This window comes from Ailuropoda melanoleuca, chromosome 11 (assembly GCF_002007445.2).
Source record: "Ailuropoda melanoleuca isolate Jingjing chromosome 11, ASM200744v2, whole genome shotgun sequence".
Classification (NCBI taxonomy): Eukaryota; Metazoa; Chordata; class Mammalia; order Carnivora; family Ursidae; genus Ailuropoda; species Ailuropoda melanoleuca.
In genome coordinates this window covers 18,047,805-18,072,734 of record NC_048228.1, presented here as the reverse complement: position 1 = coordinate 18,072,734, position 24,930 = coordinate 18,047,805, and the positions used below count along the sequence as shown (strand labels likewise).

The following is a 24,930-nucleotide window of genomic DNA, read 5'->3' as shown; positions in this document are numbered from 1 at the left end:
TTGGCCCAGTCCCTGGTTTCAAAGAGTGGACCCGGCTTTATCCTCTTCCTGTACAGAGTACTGAATTAGTTACCTATTGCTGTATATGTAACACATTGCCACAAACTCCGTAGGTTAAAACAACACGCGCTTACTATCTCACCATTTTGTGGGTAAGGAATTAGTGTGGGTTGGCTGGGTTCTGTGACCAGGGGTTTCTCAAAGCTACAATCAAGGTGTTGGCCAGGCTACCTTTGGACTGGGCAAGAATATACTTTAAAGCTCATTCAGTTGTTGCCAGAATTCATGTCTCTGAAGTTATATGACTGAGGACCTCAACAACTTGAGGGCTTTTTGTTGGAAGCCACTCTCAGGTCCTAGAAGCTACCCATAGTTCTTTGCCATGAGCACTCCCCCAACATGGTTGCTTATTTTATCAAGCCGGCAAGGAGAGGATCTCTCCTTAGGGAGGGCCCAGTTACTGTATTAAGAGCTTTCACCAGATACCTTTAAAGTTATACCTACCCAGGATAATATCCCTTTTGATTAACTCAACATCACCAGACTTGGGGCCTTAACATACGAAAAATCCCTTTATCTTTGCCATATTCTATTGGCTAGAAGTGAGACAAAGTCCTACCCACACACAAAGGGAGGGAATTATAGAAAGCATGATGCCAGAAGGTGAGAATCATGGGGTTACCCTGGGGTCTGTCTGCTTCAAGCACCTTTAATCCCAAGACCACCATCTGTGTCCAGTCCCAGAAGTCCCAGCCCTCGCCCCCAGCTTGGCTCCCTACTTGCATTTCTGTTCTATTTCTAGTTCAGGAGGGTGATTACCTTGTTTCTTAACTCCTCTATGTCTAATTGGTATGTTTTTTTTCCTTCTGTATTTTATCAGTCATTTGTTTTTGTTTGAAACAGAGAGGTTATGTGAAAGCACAAACTTAGAAAGCCATTTTACTCTATCCATGTTTTATAAAAATTTCTACTTGATCAGGGTTAGAATAGGTATCTGAAGTTCTAGATAGGTTTTAATGGTAAGGAAGAATTTAACCAAATGGTTTTGGGAAGAAGGTCTGGTACAGAAGATTACTTATGGTATGAAAGGAAAGGGAATTGGTAAATATAACTAGGCATACCTAGCTATCACATTTTATAAACAATTTTAAAAGTAGTTTGCGTCTGCTTTACAGTAAGAACTTCAGCTTCTAATTATGCCCTGGAAAGATCCACACAATCTTGATATCCTCACATTATAGAAATATCCTGTCACCGAAGTAGGGTTTTTTCCTACCCAATTGCCCTTTTTATGGGATATTCCTTCAGACAGTTTATTGACTACAGCGTACTTTTTGTTACACAAAAGTAAGGGGAGCAATGAATGAAAAACAAAGCAAGAACAGACATACTCAACACGGGATTCCAACTACAAAGTAAAACACACACAGGTAACATAACAAGTTAGAACACCAGGGCCAAAGTCCTTGGTATTTATTACTTTTATTGATACAGAATCTTCGAACTAGCACTTAGGGACAGGCATATACTTAACAGTGTTATCTGGCAGCTGAAATATGGCCTGAGAACGTGACTTTTGAAGCACTGTGATCCCAAGATAACCACATGAAAAGTCACACATAATTGCTTATACCAATCTGCCAAGGCAAGTCCCTATTTCTTCTTTGAAAACAATACAATTAGTTCTTTATGTTGAAAGGCAGAGGGTATAACTCCAAAAAAAAAAAAAAATCGTGGTTTCTGGGTGTCTTCTTTAACCTTCCCAATAAATGCAAGTTGACTATACAGATTAATTCATGTTTACTTTGGGAAGCACACGGACCATGGTATCAGGGTGATGTAATATTGGTCAGGAAGTTTTGATATTTTAGAATTATGTTCAATAGATCTAAGTACTGCCATAGAAGAGTGATAAAAAAAGATACGGATGAAGATTAGTCTCTATAAAAGTATAAAGTAGATATGGTAAACATGACTACATTCACCTAGCGCTGGAATTTTTAGACCTGGTTGGTATTGCTGGACCTTGCAATGTATTTAGGTCAAATAAATTATGGTGCTATAATTGCAATATATTATAAAACTCTTCATTTCCAGAAGGCATTACAGGCTAAATATAGAAAAGCTGCAGGGGTGCCTGGGTGGCACAGCAGTTAAGCGTCTGCCTTTGGCTCAGGGTGTGATCCTGGCGTTATGGGATCGAGCCCCACATCAGGCTCTTCTGCTATGAGCCTGCTTCTTCCTCTCCCACTCCCCCTGCTTGTGTTCCCTCTCTCTCCGTGTCTCTCTCTGTCCAATAAATAAAATCTTAAAAAAAAAAAAAGAAAGAAAAGCTGTAATAAGTAATACCTACAAAATGGGTGGGAAAGGAACTGGTCGTGGACACAGCTTTATCTTTGATGTCATGTAGGACCACCTTCTTCTTTAAAATCTTGGCTGGTGTCACTGAGACTCAATATAGGGCTATATAAGGATCCAGTATAGCAAACTTTCCAGTTCTGAAAAGCCAAAGGCCATGATTTGCTACTCCTGTAAGTTTTCTACAGCTAACTGTGAATGGAGTTCATCATGAAGTTTTGGAAATTATTTTAAAAGATTTAACTTATGGGGTACTAGATTAGAGAGCAAGGTTTCATTGAGGACAATTTCTAAGCATGAAAATAAATATTGCTTTAGAGGGACATATAGAATAAGCTAATATCCACTGTCATATAGTCAAAATTATTAAAAGCATAAGCTTTTTTGTCTTGCCTTTTATATGAGATATTCTTTTAGATGATTACAAAAAATCTTTTGATGAGAATCTGGAAGTTGTTATGCGATCTAGCCATCTCCATCATTTCCACAGTTCCAGAAATCCCTCTTTGTTCCTCTAATCTTTCTTCTGTTACAATTTGATCCATAGATTAACATTTTCTAACATTGTCTATAATGCATAATAAAATTGAATTATGATGAAAAATGAAAAAATTACTTTGCACATACTAAAATTCATGAAAAAATGAAATAATTTGCATATATGAAAACATGGAGTAGGGCACATTAGTATATAGTGTATAGTTGTAACTTAAAGGAAGATTTTTGGTGTGCCTGTTTTTATCTTACAGACTCTGTGCATGATCTTCATTCTGTTTGCTCTCGGGTTTAGTGTTCTTATAAATACAACAGGTCAGAATCCACAGGAAACAGGAATTAAAATAATGGCAAAGATTTAAAATTGGATACATCGAAAATTACACCCCTTTTATCATGAAACATCTCCATACTATGGCTTGCTCATTGAGCCGTTGTTCGGGGTACAAGAGGAGACACAGCAAGACAGGTTGGGTTCATTATGTGCTTCTTGAATTTCAAGGGTTCTCCAAATGGCCAGGTTGTGTTTATGTATTTCAACTTTTTCTCTGACCAAGATTTATACTGCACTATGAGATCCGGTCTGAATAGTCCTAGTAATTCAGGGCATCATCTTTGACTCACACAAACGTCAGTTCCCAGTTTTGTTACTTTCCAGCTGTGATCTTGAGTAAGTGTCATTCTCCAGCTCTCTGCTACTTTACCCTCAAAAGGGAAAATAATAGTACCTACCTCCAGAATTTTTATGAGGACTAAATGAGATCACTCTTGTTAACTATTTAGCACTGTGCCTGGAATACACTCTGAAAACTCAAGTAGAAGCCATAAGAATCATTATTATTATTATGGGGGGGGTGCAGCATCAAATTAAACCTAATGAGTCTTTGGATACACTCAGCTCCAAAATACACAGTCCTATTTCAAGGGGTCTTAGCAGAACTCAAAGGTCTTCTTTGTGAAGTCAGTGATCTTTCAAGTCATATGGTGCCCCATTGCAATATATTAGAATATTTGGGAATGTTAGCAAAGAGGTGTTGGAATGTACAGCCACCCATATTTCTTCCCATGATTGAACCTAAATCCATTCTGCTGTACTCTACATTATATAGTCTGTGTTACAGGGTCAACTGATAACAAAATCATGCCATTTATAATTGACTGAAGTTCAATTCTAGGAAGTCTGGTTCCAGAGTTTATGGTAAATAATCACCAGGCTAAGCTAATATCCTTCATAGGTTATGGTTTATTTTTTAAAAAAAAAATCACATAGGGCCAACTGGCTAAAGATTCATAACAAGCATTTTTAAAAAATTAAGAGTTGAGTATACTGATACACATGCTTATAGAAATAATGAGGAATTTTACTATCATACTTCACATTGGCTAGAAGTTCCTTACTATAGATATGCTGTCCAATTCAGCATTTTATACACAAAACTGATAGGGAGGACTTGGTATGAATCTGAATGGGAACTTGGAGGATGAATTAAATATGGGAAATATGCATTCTATCTTAAAGAGAAGTAGAAAATGCTTTCATTATTTGCATTATACAGCCATTCAGCCAATGATATTAAGTGCTAGGTGCTGGTAGATTTTTTTAAAAGGAGAATCTCACCAATTTCTTTTATAACTTACAAACTTCGAAAATGTAATTCAACTATTTATACAATGATTGAGTTAACTTGTTTTAAGTTATAGAATGTCCCTTGAGTGCAGACCTGTGAGAAATTCAATAATCATTAGATAAAGACTATGGAAGGCACTAGAGAGCGCACAGAAACAATACACAGGGACATATCCACATACACTATAGTAATGCATTTTCTTTCCAAAAGTTTAACAAAAATCTCATATGATGGTCAGTTTACATGCTTTTATTTTTATTTATTTATTTATTTTTTTTTAAAGATTTTATTTATTGGACAGAGATAGAGACAGCCAGCGAGAAAGGGAACACAAGCAGGGGGAGTGGGAGAGGAAGAAGCAGGCTCACAGCGGAGGAGCCTGATGTGGGGCTCGATCCCGGAACGCCAGGATCACGCCCTGAGCCGAAGGCAGACGCTTAACCGCTGTGCCACCCAGGCGCCCCTACATGCTTTTATTAAGCAAAGGAATGTGACTCGAATTTTAGAAAGGTTTTTCATAAAATAAAAGATAAAGTTTCTGCTTAATTTCTAATGATGTTTTTTTAACCAAGAGTTTACACGTGTATTATCAAAACAATGGCTTGCAATTGCTTTAACAGTTGCTTGAAGCTTGACCCTTGAGAGAAAAGAGTTTTTAAAGAAATGCTTAAGTTCTCTTGTGTCAGATCATTATCTGCTATTTTTAGTATTTATTATTTTTAGGTTTTTTTATTTTTTTAAATTTTTTAAAAAAGATTTTATTTATTTATTTGACAGAGATAGAGACAGCCAGCGAGAGAGGGAACACAAGCAGGGGGAGTGGGAGAGGAAGAAGCAGGCTCCCAGCCGAGAAGCCCGATGTGGGACTCGAGAAGCCCGATGTGGGACTCGATCCCGCAATGCCGGGATCATGCCCTGAGCCTAAGGCAGACGCTTAATGACTGCGCTACCGAGGCGCCCCTTTAGGGTTTTTTTTTTTTAATGCCAGTTAAATAAAAAGTAAATATATGGCATGGTAATCTTTTTCCAGGTACAAAGACTGAGAACATAATTCTAGTGTTTTTCACAATATTTCAAATTTCTAATCTGCGAAGACGGAAATCACATTCCTTTTTGAACTCGGCATTTGAAACTCTCTGTATCAGTGAACATTCTTTAGCACATGGGTTTAGATCCTGGACTTATTAAATATAGGAACATTAATAAAATAAGAACAGTGGTGTATATTAGTGTTTTTTCTCCACTTATCATTAAGTTATAACATATACAATAAAACATAATTTCCGGTTTCTTATCTAAGTGCAGTGTCCCAACCTATTTCCAAAATTCGGTTCGGAGCAAGGAAAGAATAGCCTGACTTGGCATTTTTTTTGACTTCCAGTGTTTAAACGTATAACGTTTGTGCGCAGTGGAGGCATTTTAACTTTTGGAGTGTATGCCCAACATGATTTTTGCTCTTCTGAAAGTCGTAACATAAACAGTTCTGCTCACGTCGTATATCTATCTATTGAATACAATAGATTGAATTGAATACAATGCCGATAGGGCTTAGAGAAATCGAACAACGTTATTAGGTTTTCCTGGTTCCCAGGAAGCTCACAATCTACCCTCAGACTCTTAAAGGCGCTTGGACTCTCAGGTCTGAGGCGCCGCAAGAAGGCTGCTCTAGCAGGCCTGGGTACGCAAAGTTGCTTCCTGGCCGGAACGCCAACTTGGCAAGGATCTGCTGCTGGCAAACACAGATTCGTAAGGATAAAGTCGCCACAGACTCAACCATGCAAAGCATAAATGGCCCTTTCAGCATGAGCCTGCGAGGAGGGATGTTACTGAGCCCAGCAACCCAAATTACTTTTTCCGGGATCCCCAAACTCGAGTTTTTGTGGTGGTTGTTGTTTATTTTGTTTTAACGCTTTCGGATTCACAAGGCAGGTGCCTGATCACCTAACCCTCCCCTCTCTTTCTTTTGCGTATTTCCTCTACCTCCTTGCCCAAGTTCAACTTTTTAATGGGTTCTAGAAGAGCACAGTAGTCTAAGAGGCTGGGAAGGTGAGAGAAGGCACGCTACCACCACGCTGATTCCTACCGCAATAGCGTGATGGGGGGGGGGGAAGGCGGGCGCGGGGATCAGAGGGGTGGTGGCAGAAAGGGCACAGAGCACGCCTCGCGGGGGGAACAGGGGGCGGGGCCACGTGCCAGTCCCAGGGTTCCCAGCTCGGGTGCGACCGGAGGGCTCCCGAGCGTCCCAGCCTGCCAGCCGACGGCCGCTCCGCGGACGAGCATCCCTGTCCCAGGACCTGCCCCTCGCCCAGCCCGCGAGCGCGTCGCACGAAGGCGCGTCCGCATCCATGCCCCGGCCCGGGGAGCAGAAGGCGTTCGCAGACCCAGGCGTGTGATGCGAGGCTGAGCGCGTGGCATCCGCGTCGCGCCCGGCTGAGCCGGACGCGGGAGGAGAGGGGCGCGCTCCAGCTCTTCTAGCGGTGCGCTGGGCGGGGCGCGGCTTGGTGGGGGGGCCCGGCCACCCGCGGGAAGCAGCAGAGGAGCAGGCGCGCTGCGGACCCGAGGGAAGGCACCGTTAAAGCTTTGCATCAATTGTGAGCCCAGTGAGTCCGTCCTAAGCTAACAGACTAACTCTACAGCCTCCCTCACGCCCCCAAACCACCGAAGGCGACGACACCTGATCCAGCGCACAAACACGGGTCCCTTCTGTCCCCGGATACAATTACGCGGCAGAGACACATTCAAACTCACGCGCAGCAGCCAAGAGCCGAGGTAAGTAGAGGGACCGCGCCGTTCCAGCGGGAGGAAGGGGGGCGGGCTGGGAGGAGGAGATGGGCGTTGTTTGCTCCCGGAGGTGAGTGCAGGGCGAATGGCTGCGATCCAGGGGCGGGGGGCTGGGATCGGAAAGGGCAGATGGGGTTGGGCTGAGTGAGATAGGGAATGAGGAGTGGGGGTGGGGGTAGGGAGAAAGGTTAAGGTTGAGGGACCGTGGAGGAGGTCTTTCCCAGCTGTCCCCGATAGCTCCCGTACTCCTTTTTTCTCCCATATGGCACCCGTTCGAGGGTCTTCTTGAGTTCCTGCGTGCTGAACTCGAGATGGGAGGGGATAACCTGGCGCGGATCTGACGGAGGACCTTGCACTTGACCCTGGAGGGATGGGCATCGGGGAGCCCCAAGGCCTTGGAACTGGCTGCTGGCAAGGATGGGGGACCGGGAAGTTTCGGACCTCTCTCTTCTACTTCGTCCTCTCCCTAAAGGGAAACTGGGTGTGTTGGGGGTGGGGAGTGTCCCGGGCTGCGCTCGCGCGCGTACACACACACACACACACACACACACACTCACACTCTCTCTGGACCTTTGAGCATCTGCCGGAGCCCACGTGCCCGCGCGACCCCCCAGGAATGTGTAGTGGTGGCAGGGTCGCGCGCGGGTTCACACGCGGTTGAAAAAACCATGCGGCGTGCGCTTGCATTAGAGAAGCCTGTGTGGGCTGCCGAGGTTAGAGAGGAGTTGCGAGAAGGACGTGCTGCAGGAAGTAGGGCGCCTTCCACGGGCTGGAGGAGCGGCGAGGGGGCCTGGGTTGCGTGATTTGGGGTTGTAGGAGGCGAACCGCATCGGAAGGCGCAAGTATGTGCAGTGCGACCCGGCAAAAGGACCGGCGGTGGGGAGGGGCGTACCCAAACTGTACGTGTAAACTCAGTGGTTTAATTTTAGGTTGATAAAGTTGAGTATGGTGAATGTACTACTCTGCAGCACTTCCTTAGGGAAAGAACCGCCTCTAACCTGAACCTGTACCGCTGGTTCCCGTCACCTGAAAGCATCCCGGGGCGCTGGGGAGGGGAAGAAGGTGGGAGAACTTCTGAGAGTCCCGCAGACTAACTCATTGGAAGGCTTGATCACATCAAACAGCCATTCTTAAGGAGAGGGCGTATCTCTAGAGGACGGGTGGTGGGAGGTGTTCTCAAGCAGGAATGACCCCGAGTCACCTCTATCATGAGTCAGTGTTAGAGGTAGCCTTTTATTTCAGGTGGGTTCCACCCAGAAAAAAATCAAACAAACAAACAAAAGCACTACTCTAAAAACAGTTCCTCTCAGGCTGTCACCTTGTATATTGAGTTTTTCAAGATTAATAGCCCAAAGGTGGGGCTGTTTGGCTATATGCCAAGCGTGCTGTGGTTTCTTCTTTTGATAATTTCATATTCGATAAAAGGTCTCCATTCAGAATTACTGTGGTTTATATCCTTAGGGGGAAAAAATGACTGCCATTTGAAGGAAGGATAGAAAGTCCTTTCTAACTGGTATTCTAATCATATTAGGATTAATCACATTTTAATCTCTGGAGATTTTTAAATTAATTGAAGAGTCATGCACTTCAATTTCATATGATAAGGGATTCCAGAATTTGTTAACTAAGCTAAATCATAAATCAGCATGTGGGGTTTTTTGTTGTTGTTTTTTGTTTTCAGTCCCAGAGAGGAAAACAGTGGATTTAATTTTCTTCTGTAAAAACTATCTCCTGGTAGTTTGAGGTTTTGCTTTAGGAATGTAACTCTGTTCAGTAACTATTCTAGATAATTCTAGAGGGAAATACTCAGTATTATTTGATTTGCCTGCCACCCAGAAAATAAAGGTGACATCTAGTGTGTGATTTAGTGCCATAGGACTGTTTAAAGACTACAGTGAAGAGTGATGCGTTGACATTTGGTAAAAGCTTAATAGTGTTTTAGTAGCTGGGCATAACTGAGTAGAAACAAAGTTCTGACTTTTCTGGATAATACTGTAGAGATTCAAAGTCTTTAAATCTATAATTTCCAGAGCTCTATGGTTGTTGTACTATATGTGATGCACTTATTAGGCTAAGTAAACCAGTGGAATAAATAAAGATATTTACAAAAAAATTTATTTCATATAAAATCTGTTTTTTGTGTAAAGAGTTTGACAGTTAACATTTAATTTAAATTACTTAAAACATTTCATGATACCTTATCAGCTTAATTACCACTTAAATATTGATGACAAAGGAAGAAAATAACTACATTCCCAATTCTCAAACTCCTTTTCAAAGTTTTGTATGTATTTATTTATCAAATAGTATTGAGTCAGTGCTGTTTAATTCAGCTAGATTTTCAGACTATACCAGGAGAATAAGAACTTTTTATAGTTTTTGTAATATATAATAATACTCCATTTATTGATATTGATACTATCTGGGTTTTGCTTATTTACATGAGTGCATTTTCTCCATGGCTGATCCCTCCCATGATCAATTAATTACTGAAAATTAAAAATTCAGCTATTAAATAATTTCTAAATCTTACACTCTTACTTGCTTCCCTCGATTTAAGTTAATTTTTTTGTTGGCTTGTCTTTATGAGCATGAATTCATAAAGAATTGAATAGTGCTATTCGTTGAGGTGTATAGAGCTGTTTTTGTTTATAGTAAATGGTCTCAGTCGGCCCTGTTGAAATATTAGATTGGAGACAGAAGAACTATTCTTCTTTTTATGGTTTTTCTGGGTCCTCTTTCTGTTATCAGCTATCACTTTCTACTGCTGTCAGGCTGTGAGTGTGTCCTGCTGCTATATTATCTGTTGTCTTTTTTTTCTGTGAAACGATGTGGACTATTGCCTGAGTATAAAGCCTGTGCACTTTGTGACAGGTACTTGCTGTCCTCATGCTTTATTTCTGGGCTGGATTGTAAACTGTATGGCTGAGGTTCCTAGTGGGACTAGGATGGCCTCTCTATAGATGGTTTTAATGTTGTTGTTTTACAGAATGTTTTGTGTATGAGATCTTTAGAAGGATGTCTTCATTTCAGACAGTTCACTCTACTGAAAAGTCTTGCTTTTCTGAAAAGTTGGAGTAGCCCTTAAAAAAAGTTTACTTTTCTTACAGCAGGCCCAGATTACCCTTGTTTAGGAATACGAATACAGTGATGTTTTCTATACCACTTTCTGCCGTCGAAAAAGCTAGCCATATGTAATGTTGGTCATGTTTTTCTGCTCTGGAGTGAAAAGTGTGTTTGGGTAATCTGATCACCATACTTGAAGTGAAGTCAATCATTTCAATATTGGTTTGCATATCTACCTATGGAGGAGCTACATAATCAAATTAGTTGGAATAAATTAGTTTAACTTAGTCTTGGAGAACAGTAGTAATCAGCATTTTCCTAACCTAAAGCATTTCACAAGCATTCATTCCTTTATTCAGCAAATATTTTTTAAAAGCACACTATGCTCTTATGCTCTGGGAATAATACTACGCAGAAGGCCCTGGAAGGGCTCTAGGTTTAAGAGGTTAGATGGATTGAAAACAAACTAGTTTCAGTAAGTGCAATATAACGCCGTATGGTCTATGAGTGCTGTGATAAAGATTTGCAGAGGGCCCAGAACAGGCTTTTAGAAATGATCAGAAAACTAGAGAGGCTTCATAGAGAAGGTGACGTAAAAGTCAGTATAGGCATGGGCAAGGTCATGGGGCACTGTTTGCCATCATAAGGAGTATGCACCATTTTCTGTTCAAGTTTGTTTCAAACAAAGGAGTGATATGATGCAAAGATAGCTCTCACAGGCATCTAGAAGGATGAATCTGAGGAATGTGAGACAAGAATGGTGGTTTAGAAGGTATTGGAGTGATCTTGTTGAGGACCTTATACCATAATGGGAACAGTGAGATGAAGAAAAGAGTTTGGTCACATAGATGTTAAGGTAGGCCGGTGACATATGAGGCAGGTTGCAGGAGCAAGGATGATCGGGTTCAGTTTTGAAAAAGAGTGTGAAGTACCTCAGAAAACCCAACTGAAGAGCAGTGTCCAGTGGATCATTGCACAGGAGTTTTGAGTAGATAAATAAGGTAGATAAATGGATGGATGGAAGGACAGATAGGTGGAAAAATGGATAGATGGATGGATGGATGGATGGATGGATGGATGGAGGAATGGATCATGGATCCTCTGAGCAGTTTTCAGTACATGGGTGGTTGAAAAAAAAAAAAAAGGAAGTTGATATGCCTTCCAGGTCAGGTACAATGAGTAAGAGGGAGACAGAAACCTAGGGAAATCCTGAAATGTAACAGTTGGGTGAAAAAAAGGGAGCGGTAAAGAATGAGAAGTACAGAGTGAAAGGCAAGAGGAGAATGAGGGGAGAACAGCTTTTTAGTAGCTGAAGGAGGAAAGAAGTTCAAGAAGTAAGATCAGGTCCTAAAATGAAGGGTATCAGACAATCTTGATTCTGCTTCTGAGTAAACTCTGTGACCCTGAACTTAGAGCGTAGTTCTCATCTATAAAAAGAGGATTAAAGTGCCTACACCAAGTGGCTACTGTGAGGATCAAAGGAGATAAAGTCTGGCAAGCTCTGTACCTAGAAGGTCATTGGTTTGTGCTCAGTAAATGCTAGCTGGTATTTATGAAAAGCAGAACTTGGATTTAGTGATTAGTTGGTCTATAGAGACTCTTGCTTTCAGCAGTACTTGCTTTCAGGGTTCAAGGAGGATGATTAAAGGTATATTTAAGATGAAAACTTGATCAGATTTATAGCCTTTGGCGGGGAAGCCAGTAGAATAGGGGCAATTGGAAATTTTGAAGGGAGCAGAGAGAGCACTGGAAGGCATCCCTTGAGGAGAGGGTGGGGACTGCAAGAGCTCTGGGGGGTTGTTGGGATCCTCAGGAAAAGTCAGGCTTCTACCAGCCGGGAGGGTTCCGTAGCATACAGGTCGTTTTTTAAAAGCATCTGGTAATCGAATCATAGACATTTTAAATGTCTTGTTAAACAGTTTCTGGTAGTGTAAGTGAGTTCTAGTTTCTTAGTTAAATTAATAAGGGCATAGATTATTCATTTTAAAAGAGTCTGAACAGAAACAAAAACCAAGACAAATGATATTGAAACTGAACAAAGTATTTAATATTTGATGATTCAGAAGGCACTTCGTATCTTACAGGGGCTTAAAAGTCAACACTGTGGGAAGCAATTATTAACTTGTATAATAGGAGAAGGACTGATTCATTAAGTGTTTTAAAAAAATTAGGTGTACTATAGAAGTATTTAAAAATACCTATTTTTTCCTTAGGATTTTCTCTGTTTGGAGGAAGTAATGCTTTATATTGGAGATAAACATCTAAAATTAGATTTCTGTTTTAATATGTGTATGCGTTTTTCACCCTGTAATTCAAGAGCATTTTGAGAAAATGTTTGCACGTAGGAACTGGTTTGGGAACCGATCAACAGTTGAACATAATGCATATTATTTACTAATTGGTCGTAAGGCATATTGGTGATTGATTAATTGGTTATAAATAATATTGATTTTTCTTTTTTAGTTTAAATTAGTATGTATGTTTCAACACATACTTACTGTTATTCACCATGTGTCACTCACTTAGATAGCTAGCACTTAGAATATACATAGTTTTTAGAATTTCTAATGAAGGTTTTTTGGGTAATATAAAATTAAATGTTCAGTATTTTTAAGGTGAATCTTTATGTGTATAGTTTTTATGTGTTTAATTTGTGTGGTTTTTCATCTCTGATGATGTTCTTTACTTGAAATTCTCTAGCCACACTTTTTTTACCAGGACCTCTCTATTTTGAGGTTGAGTTTCGGTGCTTTTTGTCCACTGCACTAACTCCCTCACAGTGTCTGGTCTCATTCTTGCAAAGCGTAGTGGTCTGTGTATTTTCATATTGTATATTCATCAACTCAGTTTTAGACTAGATACAGTCCTGCTCAGCACTGACTTAGGGAGATGACAAATGCCAAGTTGAAATTGACTTGGACATGTGTGCCATCCTTAGATTAGCATTTGGGAGTGCAGAGCCAAACAACAATGGAACCTTTGGATTTATGAATGACAGGGTATCTAGGACAGCATAGGTCAGTTCCTACTCCTTGGCTGGAAATTTATATAAGTATTAAAACATTTGGAAAGAATGTGTAATTAGGAACATTTCAGAGATACTGTGTGGTTTGCTCTTAGTTCTGTGCTATTTATCTATATTGTTAGTAATCAAAATACTCACTGTATTGATTATATTTGCCCCAGCTTGATTTAGATAGCAGAAATACATCTATAGGTATTCCAGTTCACTAAAAAAATTTACATTATAACCGATTTGGTAAATATTTGCTCGATTTTGGAATATCATTAATACAAAATCTATGTAAAATTATTTTGCCCTTTTCTTTTTTTTTTTTTTAAAGATTTTATTTATTTATTTGACAGAGATAGAGACAGCCAGCGAGAGAGGGAACACAAGCAGGAGGAGTGGGAGAGGAAGAAGCAGGCTCATAGCGGAAGAGCCTGATGTGGGGCTCGAATCCCATAATGCCGGGATCACGCCCTGAGCCGAAGGCAGATGCTTAACCGCTGTGCCACCCAGGCGCCCCTATTTTGACCTTTTCAATTCAATTTCAATACTTGAAATGTTTTTAAGACATTGAGTTATAATTTTTTAGCTAATTACATTGGCTATAACGAGCTTTTTAAAATAATAACCGTGGTGCTGATTTTCCTCCAAGTGAGAGTTTAGTTTAATACTATATCCCCATGAATTAAAAAAAAAAAATTTTAAGGAAGTAGAATCAAGTGTACAAATCTGCTCTATTTTTTGTATGTTCCTGAAAAGTTGTATAAAAATTCACTTTTTATAAACCAGATCATATGTATAGAACTTAAAATAAAGGTGATGGGTATACAGATGTTTGTTAATCTTTATACTACTTTTCTGTATGTTTGAAATATTTTACAGTAAAAAATGTGGACAAATGTGGACACTAAGCATATCAGTGTACCCAGAGACTTTGCTATTTAAAGCAATATCAAAGTAAATCTTTCCATAAAAAGAATCCTCTTTGGATTAATCTGTTTGGCAAATTCAAATTTTCCCAATCTACTTAAGCAAATACACACCACCCCCACACCAGCAGCAAACTCGGGCACACCTCTGTACCTCATTTTGAATGTGGTTGCGTCCACCAGAATTTCCTAAACTTCTAAATTTAAGATAAAGGCTTAATGTGAGCCTCATCATAATATCCCTTATTCTAAAGAGGAGACAACAACAGAAGGATTTGTGTTTTTGTTTTTTTGTTTTGAACCAGCAGTGGAATGAATGATTCGATAGTGTTGCCTTCCTGTTTTGAGAGAGTTGCTCTAAGATTGGATAGTCAGGGCACGACCTGCGGGCCCTACCCCGTGGGTTCTTAGGCAGAAGGGCCACTGTCCTTTACATAGCTTTTGCATTTGTTCTGCCGTACCTGCTGTTCATTTGTACTCACCAGCCAATCAGGAGAGCGGGACTTAGAGAAAAACTAGTCAAACAGGTTTGCCCGTCTATTTAAATGAGGGGGGGGAAGCAGTGAAATTTGTGGATAAGGTCAAGGGTGAAACTATTTTAAGGAATATTAATGCTGATCACTGACTCTTATTTTCTCCAGGGTTTTGAAAGACTTTGGGGGCATTTGTGAGAATATATATTCACGGAGCTAGAGTGAGAGTAAAGGGAACTGAAAGAAGTAATAGGGAATTAGAACAACGTGAACAGAGGGAAAGGAAAAACAATAGTGGAGGGGGAAAAAAAAACAGCAAGAGGAAGAGGACAAGTGTTTCAGTGTCCCTTCTAGGCTTTGTGTAAGCCTTGATCTGAGAATGAATTAAAACAAGCGAACACCTGTGGTCTTCAATATCCAATGTAGGGAATACTCTACTAGGTCAGGGCTGGGGCCTCCAGGGAATATTCGTGGGAAAATGTAGTTACCATCTCTTAACACTAACTTTGTCTTGGAAGTGTGTAGTTCCCTTGAGCAATAGTAAAATATTGCATTCATACAGCTTTTTTGTAGCTTGTAAATCTCTTACTCATACACTCTTAACATTTTATCCTCAATCTGCCCCTGAGCGCTGTCCAGGAGGGAGTCCTGTTTTACAAACCATGACCTGGGGGCGCGGAGCTCTCAAGTAATTTCTGGAGGTCACTAGGACAGTCCGTGAGGGTTTGGTGTTGGAACACAGGCTTCTTTCCTAGAGCGGGGCCCTGGAGATACAGCTCACCACCTGCTGAAACCGGGACCTCAGTGAAATGACCTTTAAATAAGTCTTTCTTTAGATCCCACCAGAGTCTCCTTACCCACTCATGGAGATTTTCTTCCCCTTTACCCTGAGATGGTTGGCTCTTCACGCTCATGTATTGCGTTTTTATTTATAAATAGATGATACAGATCTGCAAGTCTAGCGCTGAAGTATTAGGTACTCTCTCTTTGTAGAGTCTTGACAGATACTACATGTATTTAGTTTTTTATTTTGTATTTATATCTGAATTTAAGCATGTCTCATGTCATGAAACAGTAATTGGAGAAACAGATGATCTGACTTAGGAGGCATTTGAATTGCTCCCTTCCTCCCCACCCTCAGATAAGACATTTTATACCAGTTAATTCAAAGCACCAGTCCAGGCGGAGTTCTTTTCTCCCTCCTTTGTGCTTATTTCCTCCTTTGGTAATTGGCAAAATTCTCTGGTTCGAAATGTCTCCTTTTCTGTCTGCTTCTGGGCAGGGCAGTAGGAGTGGGGATAGGAATAAGAGCACATTTTGAGGAATCTCTTCAGCCAAACTAAAAAGAAAATAAACAGGTTTGGTAAGACTGTAAGAAATGATGCCTGACTCTGCTATTTGCCAGCTAAAAACAATTTTTTTTAAATTCTTAAGAGCACTGGGAGGTAACTATGTTATTTTGATCAGTTAGACCTTAGCATATGCTTAGGAATATCGTTTTTTGTTCAGATTTCACAACTATGCAAAATATACAGAAACAAGTTCCTCTGGCTGTCCTGCTCCTTCTGCTGTTCCACTCTCTTTCCTCCTACACCTTCAGGCCCTTCTGGAGATAAAGTCCCTGTCTTTTGTGGGGAATTCAGCAGAGGGATCCTAGTGATTGGGTTACAGATTGGGGGGAGGGGTGTGGGTAAATGTGTGTGTGAGGGGGGGTAGAGGGGTCTGCCTATCACTAACATAGGAGCTGGTCATTTTATTCAAATCACCCTGTATAGTAGTTGTTCAGCCTGTATATGGACCTTAATTGCCTTATGCTTTCTCACCATTATTTTTACCAGTAAAAATACTTCAGCTTACAATTTTGATACTCCTTAAATGCATTTCTGTTCCTATACTTCTCTGCCCAAAGGGCATGGCAGGGGAGACGTTTTGAACCAGACATGTTGATTCCTGGAGGTCTGTACCATGAGTATCTGTAATGTACACAAATTAATTCAGCCATTCATTCAACAAGCAGCCCATTATATGATAGAGCTCTTCTGCCTTAGAGCCGGAATACATGGTGATTCTCAAAAATCTAGTATAAAATTTAAAAGTTTATGTATAAAGGTTTAAGAAGGTCATTATTAAGGCTTTTCAGAAACTGCTTTGGATTTGCGTATCTCAGAATTTCAGAAAAAGTTGGTCTATTATCTGACATATGGCACTGGCCACTTTGGAGAGTCTTATATGCTACAGGTAAGAGATAGTGGATTAGGACCCAGGAAACCTGAGTGCTGGGTCCCACTCTGCCAGCGAGTCACTACAGACTTAGCCAGGTGATGCTAGGCAGCTGCCCCCCCGGAGAACTCATTTCTTTACAAATGAGAGGATTTGGACTCAGTTACTTTAGTCTTCAAATTGGGCCTTTGACATTTTTTAAATGAAAATATATATTTTAAAAATATTTTGTATCGTTTCATAATAAATGTGTTAAGGACCAGTGTTCAAGTATATATATATTATGTTTCCAAGACTAATAACAATGGCAATGCTATACAAAAGACTTCTGGACTTGCTTCATTATGCTGACTACCAAGTATAGTTCTGATGCTAAGAAGGCACAAAACTGTATTTTCACCTGTTAGTAAGGAAGCATCAGAGCAATGCATTCTGTCTTTCTACAGAGCCTACCAAACTCTTCCTCTTCTGGGGAATAATATAACTTTGCTATTTCATCTAATACCCCATAATAACTTTCTCTTAGAGATTATGCAGGTATTTTATAAGACAGCGTTGGGAAAGTTTGTTGTTTGTTCATGTGAACATCCAAGGAATTGAATAGGGAAATATCCAGAAGTTGGTTTTTGTTTTGATTTGTTTTTGGTTATATTTGTGCAGACGTTTTTGGTTCTAAAACGTGTTTAAGACATCACTTGGCAATTTATTTTGTGACTCTTAATAATGTTAATGTAGATAATGTTAAAAATCCACTTAAAGTAGTGATATTAACAAAAAGATTATATTAATAAGGAAGAGAAACAATCCTGTGATATTTTGTGACCCTGGTACATTTCTGCAGCCTTAAGAATGTCGTGTAATGATATCTTGAAAAGCTGTTTCCTGGGGCACCTGTTTGGCTCAGCCGGTAGAACACGTGACTCTTTATCTCAGGTTTATGAGTTGAGTTCGAGCCCCTCTTTGGGTATAGAGATTACTTTAAAAAATTAAAATAAAATCTTAAAAGAAAAAAAGCTGTTTCCCCACATGCAAATTTGTCTTGTTGTGGGAGAAGATGAAAATTTGTTCTGGATCTCCTCCACATTCGCTGTATTCCACGAATTAGAATCCCAATAAAAGAGAATTCTAAAAAGTCCTACTGAAACATTTTAAAACATTAACCAAACATCAGTTTTCTTTTAAGAAAGCATATACCTATAAGCACTTAAAGTCTCATGCAATCTCATTTATGAAACTTTTTTCATTTGTTTTAAGATGAGATCAAAATAAAAACAAAGAATTTCCTTATTGTTTGTTGAATGTTGATCACATGATGCAGTTGCATGGAGATAACTGTACCAGGCTGGTCTTGAGGAGATGAAAAGAAACCCACACTATTCCTGTATCATATGTATTTTAAAACTGGGTATGTGATAGGGGCACCCGGGTGGCTCAGTCGGTAAGGGTCTGGGATGAAGCCCCATGTTGGGCTCCCTGCTCAGCGGGAAGTCTGCTGCTTCCTCTTCTCCTGGCTCATGCTATCTCTTGCTATCTCTGTCAAATAAATAAATAAAATCTTAAAAGAAAAATTAAAAACCTGGTTATGTGATAAAGATCCGAAGTGTCTTAATGCCACTATTTTCTTTATTAAAAACGAAAATTGCATTTTTTAAAATTGCAAACTGTTATCTCTGTGATTTTTGGAAATGGCGCCTGAACCAGCAGCATCAGCATCACCTGGAGTTTGTTAGAAATGCAAATTTGGGGGCCCATCCCAGATCTCTAGAATCTGAAACTGGGCGGACAGGGCCGACAGTCTTTGTTTTAACTAGCTTTCCAGGTGGTTTTGATACATGCTGAAGTTGGAGAACCACTGATCTCTGATACTAAATATAATCAATTCCGTTTTTCCATGTGATGAAAACATTTCTGATCATTTTAGGGACAAAGAAAAATTAGATCTCGATTTCAAAATGCTTTCCTGTTAATACTTTCCTACACACACACTCTGCTCCTTAGTTTATTAAAAACAACAACCAACATGGGTTGGATTAGTTGTTTACTTTTGTGTGTTTTGCTATGACTTTGGGTAAGTGCAGCCCAGTGGTTCTTAGTATTGTAATTTCTTGGAGGGCATTATAAAAAAGCAAAAGCAAAAAAAAAAAAAAAAATGCTAAGACCAAAGTCTTATCCCCAGAAATTCTGATTTAATTGACAAGCTAGGGGCTGGTAGGGTTTTCAGGCATCTCTAGTTCTTAAAAGCATCCCAGGTGATTATAATGTATGGTCAGAGTTGAGAGCCACTGGAATGTAGCCTTATGTTCAAAGATTGGCTCCCTACCACATAATAGTCCTATAAAAAGTTATATCGGTAGATCAGGTCCTTCCATTATTTTAAGCAAATTAATCTTTTGTGTTTGTGAGCTTAGAAAATAATTTGTTTTCCAGTAGGTTACTGTATTGTTGACTGGTTGACCATGTTATTAATCCGGTTTTATTATTCCTAATTCTACTTCTTGGCTTTACCCTGAATCCTTTCTTACCCAAAGTGCAGTCCATGTACTTACATCATCCCATATCACCAGAGAGCTTAGAAATAAATAATCTGGGGCCACATACCAGACATACTGAATCAGAATTTGCATTTTAATGGTATCTCTATGAAATTTGCCTTCACATTAAAGATTCTTGATAACATAAAGCTTAAAATTGGGGTGAGTTTCCTTTTTCTCCATTTTTTTTTCCCTTAGTATCTACTTATCTGGTCTTAACTACTTTAATGAACCAAACCATATCAATCTCATTAAGCCTATTTTTAAATCCGTTTTCTCAGTAAGTTTTTTAAGATCTCCAAGACCATCTAATGTCATAGCCTTATCTAGCAGGAGAAGGAAATTAGGCACAGAAAAATTAAATGACTTGGTCCAAATTACAAAAGCTAATGATCAGGGAATCCATACACGCATGCCATATATATTTTTGTTTTTTCTTGCATTATCGAGACTTCATTATAGGGTCACTTAAAATGATATTATTTTCATAAGGTAAACAGCTCAAAATGTGAGCTCCCTGAAAAGACAGTCTTAGGTTACCCAAGTATGACATATATCCGAAAAACCAAAATTTTAAATACACAATGAAGTTTATTTAGATTATCTGTCTAGTGTGACACTGATTAATACTTTACTAGTACACTAATATTTCAAATTATGTTGTAATTTGCAGGGTTAGGTGATGAGAAAGTTGAATAGGTAATATTAAACTGAAAATTGAAAGGTACTGTCGTGTCCTTATAAACTCCTCAAACTGTATTCATGTGTTCCTGAGACATCATAGGTACTTTATAACAGGACATTAAAAACATATTCTTTGGGATTGCTTGCTTGTTTTTTCTGAGCCCCTCAAGATCTTGAGCTGGGCGTTATGCTTTCTGAGTACCCAGCACAACTGAGCTTGAACTCTTGTCTTTATGTCTCAGATCCACATGCCCTTTGAATCACTTGTGTTTCTCTTGATGCACATAAGGATTGGGTTGTAGATTCTTGTCTTTCAATCTGGTGGTTGAATTGCATCAAAATCTCCAGATGCTTATTAGAAATGCAGATTTTTGGGTCAACAGCATATGCGATGAAGAAACCCCAGAATCTGCATTTTTAGTGAGCACCCCAGGTGATTGTTTGGGTTACAAACATTTGAGGACTATTTTGTGAGATAATTAAATTTGTGTGTTTCATATAGTTATATTTAATCACTAGTATTGAGCATGAATTTGATATGTATTCTATACAAGGTACTGAGTGGCAGTGTCTGTTGGTATCCATATCATCCTATTTTTCTTTCCCCTTTTGCTTGTTTTTTTTTTTTATCTTACCTTCCCACCTGATGATGTCGGAGCAGTGCCCAGGAGGGCCTGGGCCAGCTCTCACTGATAAGGGACTAGCATTGGGTTTCTCATGACAGCTTCACCATGTGTACTAGATGTCTGACAAGATACTGGCAGTGTAGAAAAGTGGTAAGTGCAGCTAAAAGGGAATGCTACAAGAACAACAAAGAACAACAGAAACATTCTTTATAACCGCTCCTTCACAAGGAGGTTTGCCCCTTGGCACATGTCTAAGTCCCAGGTGCAGAATTAAAATTTTTGAATGGTATTGCTATTGGTTTATTCCTTTCAGTATTTTGTGTGTATAAAGAAAGATCTGCTTGTGTGGTTCCTTTAGAAATTTATGTTAGTCTCATTTTCTTTAAGGTGACGTGGCATCGTCAGGAATGTGGTATTAATAATAGAATATTTTCTATTGTGCCTTTTGATTTTGTTATTAGACACAAACAAAATTTAAAAAAATACGCAAGTGACTGTGTTAGAAACTTTCACTAAAAGCTTTTGACAAGTAGCTTTGGATGGATTTATTTATTTTTAAATTTGTGAAACGGAACCCAATTTCTTCCTTTGCATTTAGTGTATTTCAGTTGTAGTTCTGCAGTTAAGTCGCCCATACAATTATGTAAGTATCTGTGATTTTCCTGAATGACTCAAAACCATTCATGTGGGAAAGTGGTCGACTTTGCCAGCCTCCCGTCCTCAGTCAGGGTGTTCCCATTTCACAGTGTGATTTTAGGGGACTCCTGCCTTTCAGTAGTTTAGTTGCAAGAAGACAACCCTCACTGACTTCAGAACACAAGCTGTTGCCTGCCTGTGAAACTAAATGCGTAAGCCTGGGCTGTTGACCAGTTCTCCAGCAATAAAGCAGAGTTTCCTCCCAGTTTGCCCACAGTTACAACGTGTTTTGTTTTCAGCTTTATTTTCTTCTTCACGTGGTGGGGTAAAAGTGGGTTACGCGGTTGAGGATGTGAACGTCTGCAGCGTACTAGATGCTCCATCTTGCTCAGGTCCTCCTCAGTCGTCTTCTCCTTCCCTGAAATGGGAACAACTCTTTTCCTGGGCGTGGAGTCTCCGTGCACAGTGAGATCATGCTCATAAAGCCTGGAAGGCAGGGAAGGTCCATAGTACAGCTCTCTGAGATCTGCTGCTTATTGATAGTCGTATGTCAGGGTATAAGGGCTGAGCTTGTGCCCGTTGGCCCAGATCATTACGCTGCCATTCCACTTCCGGGAAGTCCCCTCAGTTCTGGGCAAGGCAGGACGGCGAGTCACCCCAGGGCTGGACACAGAGACTCCACGTAACAGCGGCTTCGAAACACGTAGTTGAGTTGCTTCACGGAGAATGGTCGTCATGGGCGTGAGCCGGGCGGGGCTGATAATCGGCTCGCCCGGCGTCACGCCAGCGGCTTTGTTGTTGCAGCATTGCTGCTCTACACGTCTGCCTGCGTGCCCGGGGATGTTAATCATTACCACGCCCCCCTGCCACCGCCAGGAGGGTGGAAAGTGAAACCTCTGAAGGCATAAATTAGAGATTACCCGTATCACTTCTGCGTGGATCCCGTGTCCATTCACCAGAACTTATTTAAAGGGCTAAAAGGAGCTCCTAGAGAGGTTGGGAAATGGCTTCGGTCTTTCTGGCCATGAGCCAAGCTAAACTAGAGGATTCCATTACTAGGAAAGAGGCGAAAAATACATGCCACCGCTGACTCTCGTATGCCTATAATGGCATCCAACAAATTCCAGCTTCTTGTCACATTCTTTTGTTATTTAATATAATGGTCATTTTGGGGGGTCACTTACATATTGAATGTGTAAGAAGTTAATAAATAGGATGCCAAAAGATCCCTAGACTTAAGGAAAAGCTGAAATGGAATCTGTACTTGGCTACTTCCTTCCTCCGTCTGCAGTATGCCCGTTACCCTAGAAATTTGCTCCGTAGTTGAGATGTGCCATGAACTTCAGCGCCTCAGGCAAAAGCTTTTGATTCAGAATTTTGTTGAGAAGTCAGGCAATTGATAAAATCCCATTTCATTCATTTAAGATTAAAGAAAAAGATGGGACTGTTAGTGGCAGTGCCTGTGGTGCAACTACATATCCCGGCTCAAAATCACAACTGCAGTCAATTTATTCACTAAGTATTTATTGAGTACTTACTACGTGGTTAGCAAAGGGAATAAAGCAGTAACCTAATTTGACTAAAACTCTCCAACCTTTTGAAGATTAAGTTGTGCTAGAGGATGCAGAAATTAGATTTTTTCTTTTTAAAATTGAAGTAGAATTAACATTCAGTGTTATATTAATTTTAGGTGTATAATAGTGATCAGACAATTCTACACGTTACTCAGTGTTCGCAATGTTATTACAATATTATTGACTGTATTCCGTGTTCTACATTTCAACTCCATGACTTAATTATTTATAACTGGAAGTTTGTACCTCTCAGACCTTTTTATCTATTTCATCCCCCCACATCTCCTTTGGCCACCACCAGCTTGTTCTATTTAAAGTCCGTTTTTTTGTTTGTTCTTTTGTTTTGTTTTTTAGATTCCTTATATTAGTGAAATTATACGGTGTTTGTCTTTCTCCGACTTGTTTCACTTAGCATAACACCGTCTAGGTTCATCCATGTTGTTGCAGATGGCAGGATCGCGTTCCTTTCTATGGCTGAGTAATACACTGCATATACACCACATTGTCATCCAGTCGCCTACTGAAGGACACTTCAGTGGCTTCCGTATCTTGGCTTTTGTAAATAATGCTGCAGTAAATAGAGGGGTGCGGATATCTTTCCAAATTTGTGTTTTCATTTTCTCTGGATAAATAAACAGTAGTGGAATTATTGGATCCCATGCTATTTCTATTTTTAATTTTCTGAGGACTCTCTATACTGTTTCCCACAGGGCCTTGCCCTGATTTACATTTCCATCAACAGTGTACAAGGTTTGCTTTTTCTCCACATCCTCACCAACACTTGTTATCTCTTGTCTTTCTGTTACTAGCCCTTCTGACTGGTGTGAGGGGATATTCCATGTGGTTTTAATTTGCATTTCCCTGATGAATTGTGATGTTGAGCATCTTTTTGTGGGCCTGTCGGTCATCTTTATGTCTTCTTTGGAAAAATGTCTATTCAGATCCTTTGTCTACTTTTTAATCAGATTGTTTGGGTGGTTTTTTTTTTTTTGGTGTTGAGTTGTAGCAGCTCTTTGTGTATTTTGGATATTAACGCCCTATAGAATATATAATTTGCAAATATCTTCTCCCATTCCCTGGGTTGCCTTTTTATTTTGTTGATGGTTTCCTTTGCTGTGAAAAAGCTTTTCATTTTTGTGTAGTTCTGGGAGTTTATTTTTTGCTTTTGTTTTCCTTGCCTGAGGAGACATATCTAGAAAAATGTTGGTAAGGCTAATTACCAAGGGATTACTGTCCATATTTTCTTTTAGGAGTTTTACGGTTTCAGGTCTCACATTTAGGTCTTTAATTCATTTTGAGTTTATTTTTGTGGGTGGTGTAAAATAGTGGTCCAGTTTCATTCTTTTGCATATGTCTGTTAAGTTTTCCTAACACCACTTGCTGAAAAGACTGTCTTTTCACACAAGAACACATTGTGTGTGTTCTTGCCTCCTTTGTCACAGGTTAATTGACCATGTAGGTGTGGGTTTATTTCCAGACTCTCTATCCTGTTCTATTGATCTATGTGTCTATTTTTGTGCCAGTACCATAGCATTTTGATTACTATGACTTTGTAGTATATCTTGAAATCTGGATTGTGATACCTTCAGCTTTGTTTTTCTTTCTCAAGATTGCTTTGGCTGTTTGGGCCTTTTGTGGTTCTGTACAAATTTTAGGATTATTTGTTCTAGTTCTGTGAAAAATGCTGTTGGCATTTATTTAAAAGCATTAGTAATGATGCCTAATTAGTCTTTGATGGATTTGATTTTTATTTTTCATTTTACTGGATGGTATTTTCCTAGGCTTACTTATAAAAGGTGTTTTGAAGAGAGATGAAATTATTCTAACAGTATTTCATGTATACCAAGGTTGACCTCTGGTGGTAGTTATGATTGATATATTTTTTCATCTATTGCAGTCCTCATAATACTCAATGCCAA

The 24,930-nt window shown here is 39.7% G+C and overlaps 1 protein-coding gene across 1 annotated transcript in view; it reads left to right on the top strand.

Annotated features, from left to right (window-relative positions):
* Positions 1 to 6,710: 6,710 nt before the first annotated feature.
* Positions 6,711 to 24,930, top strand: part of UGT8 (UDP glycosyltransferase 8) — an 81,978-nt gene continuing 63,758 nt past the window's right edge. The window contains exon 1 of the mRNA XM_011237404.3: positions 6,711 to 7,250. The gene's annotated coding sequence lies outside the window, so the exon portion shown is untranslated. The remainder of the gene's footprint in view (positions 7,251 to 24,930) is intronic.